General features: G+C 38.8%; 1 pseudogene across 1 annotated transcript; it reads right to left on the bottom strand.

Moving 5' to 3' along the window:
• LOC106929660 (UDP-glucuronosyltransferase-like) lies at positions 1 to 4,490 on the bottom strand (annotated as a pseudogene). The gene is made up of 5 exons (XR_015761834.1): positions 3,615 to 4,490; positions 2,910 to 3,028; positions 2,530 to 2,654; positions 2,217 to 2,436; positions 1 to 424 (listed from the first exon to the last, which is right to left on the bottom strand). The product of XR_015761834.1 is annotated as a UDP-glucuronosyltransferase-like (transcript).
• Between the last annotated feature and the right edge of the window lie 5,406 nt (positions 4,491 to 9,896).

Below are 9,896 nucleotides of genomic sequence, written 5' to 3'. Positions count from 1 at the left end.
TAAGTTTTATTAATTTTATTACAATTTTATTCAGTTTAATTACAAAAAAAAGTGTATTCTGGCAAATCACATATATACACTTTACAGTACACCAGACAATACTTCACAGCAGTGTTCAAACTATTTACTTCATGGCAGACACTACTCAGATTTTTTCTTTGCACCTCTCTTCCCGCAACACTTGCGAGTGCAAAACAAACAGGATTTCAGAGTCACCCACAAAACGGCGACAAAAACAAAAAGTAAAAAGCCGATAACATCCAGGCTGTGGTACTGAAACCAGTTCAAGTCATGTGCAGCCACCCTTAGATGTGATGCTCCCTTGTGTCTCATTACAAACTCAGACCAGAAAACAGCCAGGTCCAAAGGTTCAACAGGGCGGTCCAGATGTATCTGAGACAGCTCCACCATGCGCTCTTTGTATCTACAGAAAAGACATAATAGTTACAACTGGGACGTATAACAGTAAGTTTCAGATTAACCTGTGTGTATTACAGACTCCTTGTTTGTTTGTGAAGCTATGTTGTGAGTTTTATTCAGTGTGATAACTAATTGCTAAGTGTTAAGGAAAAGTATTTTGCAAAGCATGTTCATTTGTCTGAGGTTAATTATTTAGGTTAAGGTTTGCTGATTATTTTGTTTATTCCCAGAGTGAAAGTAAAACCAACATTTAAGTACTGAAGTCCTTAAACATTACAATTTACTAAATTGTTAATACCGAGTACAGTCTGAGACAACTGTAATTTACACTATGTCAGCATAATAGTCCATCCATCCATTTTCTGTACACCCTTGAAACTGGTGGGGTCAGGATGGGTGCTGGTGACTATCTTCAGATAGGCGGGGTACACCCTTGAACAAATAACCATACAAGCACACACTCACACCTAGGGAGAATTTAGAGAGACCAGTTAACCTGACAGTCATGTTTTTGGACTGTGGGAAAAAGCTGGAGTACCCAGAGAGAACCCATGGATGCACAAAGAGAATGTGCAAACTCCATACAGGAAGACCCAGGGCCAGGAACCGAACCCATGACCTTCTTGCTGCAAGGCAACAGTGCTACCAATTGCGCCACTGTGCAGCCCACAGTAGTCTAATTTCTTATACATTCAAAGGGAGGGGGGCAAAGGAAAGGTGGTTTGCCCACAGTGCCAAACGGGCTAGGACCGCCTCTGTTCCTTAGTGCCATACAGTCTGTTGGAGCCTATTAAGGATTAATTTTTTTTTTTTTTGCTAAACTATTAATGTTACAGATCCAAGATTATACAAATGGTAGATCGATTGTTATTTGTTTTGCTTAGACCCTCCTCCTCATCAGTCAGCCTCCTGCTGTGATTAACAATCAGAAGCAGCTGCTGTGATTGATCTGAGTGGTGAAGGAGTGAGGAGTGAAACAGTTTTTCTACCACAAAATTAACGTTTATATTTAAATTTTTTGTATGAGTCAACTCAGAGAATATTTCTGTTATTTTTGAAAGTAAAGAAAATTCTTTTTGAAACCAGAAAACTCTCCGTGAGTGCTTGTTATGTTGAGTGAGTCAAAAACCTCCTTTATTGAAGATCGGAAGAAAAGTCACTTGAATGAATGAAATATGAAAAAAGAACATAATAAAAGGATGGAGGTAGGACATTGAAACAAAGAAGTAGTAAGCAAGATGGAGGTTGGAAGAATGAACTGAAATCATGAACTAAATTAAGGATGACACAAGGAAAACAAAACGGGCAGAAGTAAGGAAGAAAAGTAAGACGAAAGGATTTGGAACTGCAATGGCTGACAATTGTCTGCTTTAGAAAGCCGTTAGTGGAAACCACCCAATAACCAGTAACACCCAAACAGAAGCCAGGTCTTTACATCTCCTGACATTTTGCCCTTGGAAAAATATGAGGATGAATTAACTACTTCTTATGTGATACTGGTGTAAAATGTTGTACTATAAAGTTAAATTCAAACTGTTAAGACATTTTTCATTTGTTTGGGGATTTTCAAAGTCCATTCTCTAATAAGCTGGTGTTGATGACCAGCTATCTTAATCTGCTTTTCTGAAAAAAGAGCAATCTTACTGATGTCTTCTGTTGGAGAGACTCAGATTAATTAGGTTCCAGGCAACACTTCTTTAAAAAATATTCAACTAAATACAAATATCTCTGCATAAAATGTTGTCCATAAACCATTACTCTTCAGTTTTTAGTAAGTTATAGTTGAAGTTTCTTACCCTTTGTCATAGATAACTTTTTTCAGTCCATCTACCAATGTTTCTGTTGTCATGTCAAATATATTGAGCTTCACAGCAACACCACGAGACACCATTCGGTGCACGTTGTCTCGCTGATCTCCAAAGAGTGGAAACATCAACATGGGAACGCCATTACAGATACCTTCATAGACACCATGACTTCCACCATGAGTCATAAAGACTTTAGCTTTGGGGTGAGCTGTAGAGAAAAAGAAACACATTTAGTTCAACTTGTCCCCAAGTACAATACCATGAGATGTTTTTTCATGAATCCATGTGTCATTAAACACACCTAGAAGATCGTTTTGAGGTAACCATTTCATAAGTTTGACGTTCTTGGGTACATCTTTGGGTATTTCACCTGTGTACCTCCAAATCACCTGCAATAAGAATCAGACCATCATTAGCACATGCAAACTGCTTCGGTAATGAATGATCAGCAAAGCAGAGAACAAAGTCCATCAGTTCAACTGGATTCTGTCTGTAGTTTATGCGCAGTGGGTTGAAAAAGAAGGGCAATGTGCTTGTTTTTTTTCTTGTAATCATAAAACTTATCAGTGTCTTTCTAAAGAAGAAAAAAAGCTGCCATATAAAACTTATTGATTGGGAAAGAGCTTTAAAGTGTACATAGATCAAACCAATGAAAATTGATAGGAACCCAGTATTATTTACTGTCGGAAGGCATCAAAGAAATGCTTGGCTTTAGCTTCAGGCATGTTGGACACCCATGAGCCCAGCGTAAAGACAATGAAGCCATCGTCTCCTGAAGCATCCACAAATTCCTCCAGGTCCTGCAAAAATGTTGGAAAAGACAAAAAATAACTGCAAGAAAACTAAAGGAAAAGCAAAATCCAGCGTAAATGCATTACTACATGTTTAAAAACTGTGTCTGTCTTATAAAACCTTAATAGAATTTACATCATTAACACCATGTGCAACTAGCCATTTTGGCTTTATAGCTAGTAAAAGTCATAATGTTTTATGGCCCCAGATCTCCTTCCAAGAACTTTTTTGAACAAAGCCCAGAAATCTGGATTACATTGCTCTCAAAGTGTAGTGCATGAGAAGGTAAACTCATTCTACCACAAACAATTCTTGAAACAATGAACCATATCTGCTGACTTTCATCATGTGTTTCATGCTTTCTGTGACACTTCATTTTTGATCATTTCCCAGGAAATGGTATATTGTACAAAACTTTGTGCAGATTCAAAAAATTTTTATGACAATCTCCATAGCTCATAAAAAGAGTTAACAAGCAAAAACACAATTTTGACTTCCTTAAACTCAAAGATGGTGTTGAACAAATCTGCCTTAAGTGAATCCAGATGGGACACACTCTTTATTTTTTCTCTACACATAAATCGTCATACTCACAGCTGGAAGAGGAGCCGTCTTTGCACAGTTGATCCCACCTATTAGAACCATGTTTGGCATGAGAGGTTTGGGCCAGTCAAAAACAAAGTCATATCTGAGGAGCCAGATAGCTCCTTCACTTATTAGTTCTTTGTACGACATGCCATCTTGGATGCGCTTGCTAACCAGTTCATCAAAGTGTTGGTACATGACCGTGCAGAGGTACGACTCCAAAAAAGACATCATCATGTTTTTAACCCTCTCTGGGAAAGTCATATGGTCTGTGTTACCAGAGAAAGACTTAGGAACGTAGGAAACAGGAGAGGGACACTTGTTAGCTTTAATATCCAGGTCACAGGGAAGCAAACGCATAATATACACAACAGGAATGGAAAAAATATGAGCTAAAATAGAACCACAGGGAAGGAAGGGGTCTGTAAGCATCATATCAAATCCTTCTCTCCCAAGTTTAGTCATCAAAGGCTCATTGTCCAGTAAAGCCTCGCAGCTCACCACCTGTGGAGTTGTAAATATCAACAAACGGTTCACATTCACAAATAAATCTGCTAATCCTGGCTGCTGGTCAAACAGTCCTTCCTTGAACATGTTGAAGTTTTTATCCAGTTCAGCTTGAGTATACGGCACTTTGTAGACCTCCGTCTTGAAGCTGTCCGAACCTTGGATCAACATGCTGCTTTCAGGCACCAGCACCGTGACCTCGTGGCCTCTGCGGCCGAGCTCCTTCACCAGAATCTTCATGCTGAGCCACTGGCTGCCATCCGCAGGGAAAACCAGCACCTTCTCCCCCTGAACGGGCCCCAGACGAAGGCAGCATAGCCAAGCCAGCAGCCCCGTTAGGGGAAACCACACTCTGGTTCTCATTGCCTCCTCGCTGCACTGCAAGCTGAGCTTTGTGTGGGAGCCGGTCCTGCCTGTTGTTGAGGGTTGGCTTTCTGAGTCGGAGTGAGTGTGTGTGTCTAAATTCTGTAGGAAGTGCGGGCTGCATTTTAAGTCAGGGCAAAGCTTTGCAGGGAGAGCGTCAGGATTCAGTGTGTCATCAGTTAATCATTGATATAACTTAACTGTTCACTCTGAAAGTGTTCATCCTTTTAACTAAGCACAGTAAGATTATTTTTAAAGTTTTTTTTTGCATGACTTTCTGCTGCCTTTTTGGTGAAAAGTCATGAAATTATTATGCATTTTAACTTACAAGTCATTGCATGACTGCATGTACTGACTGTAGATTTGAGCAAAGTCCTCTCCTCATTTTACATGTTCCCTCCCTCTGGAAAACAGTCACTTGTACCTCGTAAGCAGGACCACGCAGAAACCTTTGGAGGGGCAGGTGCTCAAAGTTAAAAAGGGGCATGTAGAACAATCTTAAAACAATGTACAATACTAACACATCAAAAATCTAATATTTAATCAGACCATGCTACATCATTGTCATAATGTGAGGACAATGCAAAGCAAATGCAGTCTATGTTTTTCCTGATATGTATAATTTTGCTCTTTCTGCAACATTTACAGGAGGGCTGTTGATCTGAGACTGTAGATTTTAAACAGACCATGAAAGAAGGTCACTGGTTATGAAGTATGTTATGAAATAAGCAAATTTGCTGCCATTTCACTAAATAAACCGTAATAGTACAAAAGGGTATGGCTGTGTAGGAGATTTCCTATGCACCCTGAACGCAACACAGATGTGCAGCTCAGTAACCTCACAGAGAGAAAAGAGCAGCGAAAGAAAGCAGCCGAATGATTGACCGTGTGTGTGTTCATAAACCTGTAAGTTTAACGTCATCATTCATGCAATTATATTTCTGTTAGAGAGGTAATGTACCAGTTTATTTAGTTGTATAGTGTATTTACAGTTTTGCTTTATCTTTATGTTTATGTTGTAATTGTGGTTCTAATTGGTTTGTATTATTCTGCTCGTTTACAAAATCACACACATCTACCTGCTTCATGTACATTCTGGTAATCCTCTATATAAAGAGTAAAAATTGAACTGGACTCCTCCTGATCAGTTCCGCATCCACACAAATCTTATAAGTGTTCTGATCGGACATTCTGAAGCGATTGCTGCCAGCTCAGATCCAGAACTCTTCCCAACACTAATAATATGCAACCTCCATAGCAATTTGGCTGCAGACTGCTTTACAGATCAAACAAGCTCAGAGGGGGTTAACTTTACATAATTTTTCAATGTCAGCACTTCTGAGAGATCTAGAATTGTAAGACAGAGGTATCAAGGCAAAGAAAATTAAGTAGCTGCTGGTAGGCCCCCCACCCCAGCCATTCAGGGGCCCCTATAAATGGTGGAAATTTTAACACAGGTCTAACACTTTAGTACATTTATTGATAATGACAATACTATTAAGTCTTATTTAATGTGCACAGCAGAGATAAAAAAAATAAATTGTACATTTCAGATTTAATTAAACAGCTTACTTTGTAAAAGTGCAAAAAATCATCTTGATAGTTTGTTGTTTGCCATGGCTACATTATGTCGCTTTATGTTTGAACTTGGTTTGTTCACAAATACATTCCAGAAAATAATGCCCAATAATTACTGACTGATTTTAACCTGGGCCCACTCCTACAAACTTCACTAAATCTAAATCTAATCACTGCTAATGATGATGATGTTCTTAATGAGAAGCGGGAGGTGGCTAAAACAGATTCAGAATCCCTTGGTAGCCCCGTATGCTAGTCCGCCGATGCTTTTGGGACATTTGGATTTACATCTCTGGCTTTATGCTGCTATAGTATTTTCGCTGATGTTTTTGCGATATTTTGTAAACTCCAAATGTTATGAGCCGAATCTTTCTTTAGCAGCTGAGGTCCTGCAGTAACTTCTATTCACAGTCGACCCGACACACGTAAAACTTGTATCATTTGCCACCGTCCTCCACATTTACCTCAGTTCTCGCTAGGGGTGTAGTGATACAATAATTTCACGATACGATATGATATACGATATTCTGGTCACAATACGATATGTATCACAATATTTGTTGAGCGATACAATTTGCTACGATTCAGTGCATTTTTACGATTTTCTGAAAGATTTTAGAAGGACAGAGTGATTTTAGTGACATTTTGTGTTCCATAGACTTGAATTTAGTTAACTGAAAACTGATTAAAAGCACCAACTACACAATACCTGACTTTGATTGGACAGTCTAACAGTCTGCAGCTGGACAAAATGAATCAAAGACGCAGTGAGAGAATTAGTTTCTGTCATTTAATTCATGTGGATTTAACATAAAACTCAAAAGTTTAAACGGTAATCCAGGAGCAGAGAGGGGAGATTATCAGCCTCTGTAGACTCTCAATATGCAAATGATTGCACTTATGTTTTTTCTTTTGGACACTGTGGCTGCATTTTGGAGTAAAAATGCAGCCACAAATGCAGTCTTTTGGACTATGGGGAAAAAGGCTTTTCTACCTTGTCTCCCGGAGTTAGCCGTGGCTGTAAAGCTGCTTTCTTCTAACTGCTAAAGTCGTGGCTCCGCCTCACCCCGTAGTGATCGACTCCCTGCAGCTACGCAGCGCCGCTATTCCCCTGCTTGGATCTCTGAGTAGCTGCCTCTCAGACTGCCAGCATCTCATAGTACTCTCAGTCTCTGATACTCTTTGTCTGTTGCTAATAAGAATGATCAATCAGCCATTGTTGTCATGGAAATCCTCACTGGGCCGCGGATTCCGGCTGGGGGTTTTTTCCTCTTCGTCTTCCTGCTCAAAACACAGCGCCACTGCGCGCCCGGATGTTATCAACCCATGTTCATTCTTCAGGTAATCCTTTATATACAGAACAGAAACCGCTAAGCTAAAAACTAATTACGAAGTGAATGCTCCCAGTCAAAATTTGCATTAATTTCGCAATTTCACTGCTTTTGCAGCTGCTCCGTTCGCGCTGCTACTTCTTTCCGCTTCTCTTTTATGGTTACTTGCGCAACTTTACTTCGTTCCTCAGCAACAAAATACAGCCCATTGTTATTTATTGAAGATTTTATATTTCCAAAAACACAGGAATCTGATGTTTCGTTTCGTTTTGTACGTTTGGAAGCTCATTCCCTCTCACATAATCGGAAAAGCCGGGGAATGGTGGCGCTTTTGACATTTCTCTGACATTCGGAAAAATATGGTTTACTAATTTTAGCATAACTCCGATTATACTTGGCCTATTAACACAATTTAAAAACTGGTGTGTAGTTTATAATGTGTGCTTTAATCTCGAGTTGAAAGTTAGACTGAGGGAGGCAGAGTCTCGCTGCTACCGTAACAAACTAGAAGTTAAAAAGAGCTGTCAGGCTATGGACCCCTATGGTTTAACGGATTGATACTCACAGATGAAAAATCGATACTTTCCGAGGGCGGAAAATATCGATATATATCGCCAAATCGATTTATTTATACAGCCCTAGTTCTCGCACACACAAGAGTTAAAGCCTGGATGACGACAGGTGACGATCTGCAGGTGTGCACAATAATCGCCCCTCCAGTGACAGCAGCTCCATGCCTCCATCTTGTGGTGGAACTGAGGAAGTGAAGGAAGATGACAAAAACAACCATACATCATCCAAAGCCCCAGTTCCCAACATTGTTTCATATTTACAGTTCTGAAGTCTGACCTTATGTGTTTCTTACTTTTTTTTTTATTTTTGAAATGTTATACTATGTATTGCATGCTCTACCTTGTTGCTTGTTTTGTTTGACTGCTTTAACTACTTGACAGTTAAGGATCTGATGTAATAAATAAAATGTTTTAAATGCAACATGTCTTTCTGTGTATTTGTAAGGTCAGTTATTTTTTATTTATTTTTTTGTTCCTTTTCGGAAGTCACTTGATTTTTTCATTACTACTTAATACGTATTTTACCAAAGCTAAAAGCCAAATATTTCTTCAAGAGTAAATCAGTGTAAATTTAATGTACTGTGGATATGTATGGGTAAGTTATCAAAATAAAGAACAATAATATAAAATTTGAATAATAAAATGTACATTCACAGGGGACAATCAAAACGACTATAAGCAATAAACACCACATATGTCTCTGACCATAAAAATGGTTTCCTCCAGAAGAAAACTTGTATTTGCTACTCTTTAAAATGGGGAAAAACTAAAAAAAAAAACTAAAAAAAAAAAAGGGGCCAATAAAGGGAGTCAGAGTTGTGCTGGTTTTCATAAATCAGGAAATGGCTTCTCACCTAAGCCTGTGTGTATTTAGTCAGTGCAACAATAAAAACGTTTTGAAAAATGGATCTTGACAAATGTGGCTGGACAATATTCTAGGTAATTTGTTTAAAAAATCTTCACAAATTTGCTACAGGGGAAGCAATAAATGTAAAAGCTTTGTATGATATGTACATGTATGTTACACATCAGAAATTGATGGGCCAGGTCACTTCTGGTGTAGCATATTTATTTAGTTTAAACTGTGAACAGAAAGCACAGCGGTTATTGTAGCTGCTCCTAATATCTGTTTTAACCTGTTTTCTCAGCAATTGCGGACTTCTTCAGCCTGCCAGAGCGTCAACCGCTAAACACAATAATCGAAGAGCGGCACAACAGTAAACACACATACTCACTACTGACGTCACTGTACATCTACTCCAACATAACTTTCATTAACTGAACTCAAACAATACATACATTTAGAAAATATTCTTGCGGCCCCATTGCCGCTGACCAACCGAGCCCACACGAGCGCGGGCCATTAGCATCATTACTTTAGCCTGGTGCTAACTCCGGCTTCACATTCAATTCGACAGTTCAGTTCTGTTGAAGCACTTTTTTTCTGCCAGACGGTACTTATCTTATCAGAAGCTACTAGCATTATAATCTATATATATTATTTATAACTCAGCTTACCTGTGAACAGAAAACACAGCAGTTATTGTAGCTGCTCCTAATATCTGCTATAAGCTGTTTTCTCAGCAATGGTGGACTTCTTCAGCCCGCCAATCAACCGCTGTTGCATACGGCGCTGAGCGCCCTCTGATGGCGAAATTCATACAAAGTTAGACATAAATTCTAACGCTAGTTTCTGTCTGTAAGTAATCTTTATCATAAAAATAAAATAAGGGGCTACTATTTTTATGCCTTGTTCTCTTTCATAGTGCCATATATACACAAAAGTTGACAGCTATTACAAAAGTTCTTTTTAATCCATTCCATCAACATTCCTATGAAACAGAACTAAACATCTTAAAGTCTCAGGGCCAGTTCAAGAAATTTATCCTACTGCAAAGATTTGTATATTCTCCCACAAATAATAAAAGAAGTTCAAGCAA

This window comes from Poecilia mexicana, unplaced genomic scaffold, assembly GCF_051168715.1.
Source record: "Poecilia mexicana isolate PSO_F unplaced genomic scaffold, ASM5116871v1 scaffold_2, whole genome shotgun sequence".
NCBI classification, from domain to species: domain Eukaryota; kingdom Metazoa; phylum Chordata; class Actinopteri; order Cyprinodontiformes; family Poeciliidae; genus Poecilia; species Poecilia mexicana.
The sequence above is the reverse complement of the archived record's forward strand: the minus strand, read 5'-3'. Positions and strand labels throughout refer to the sequence as shown.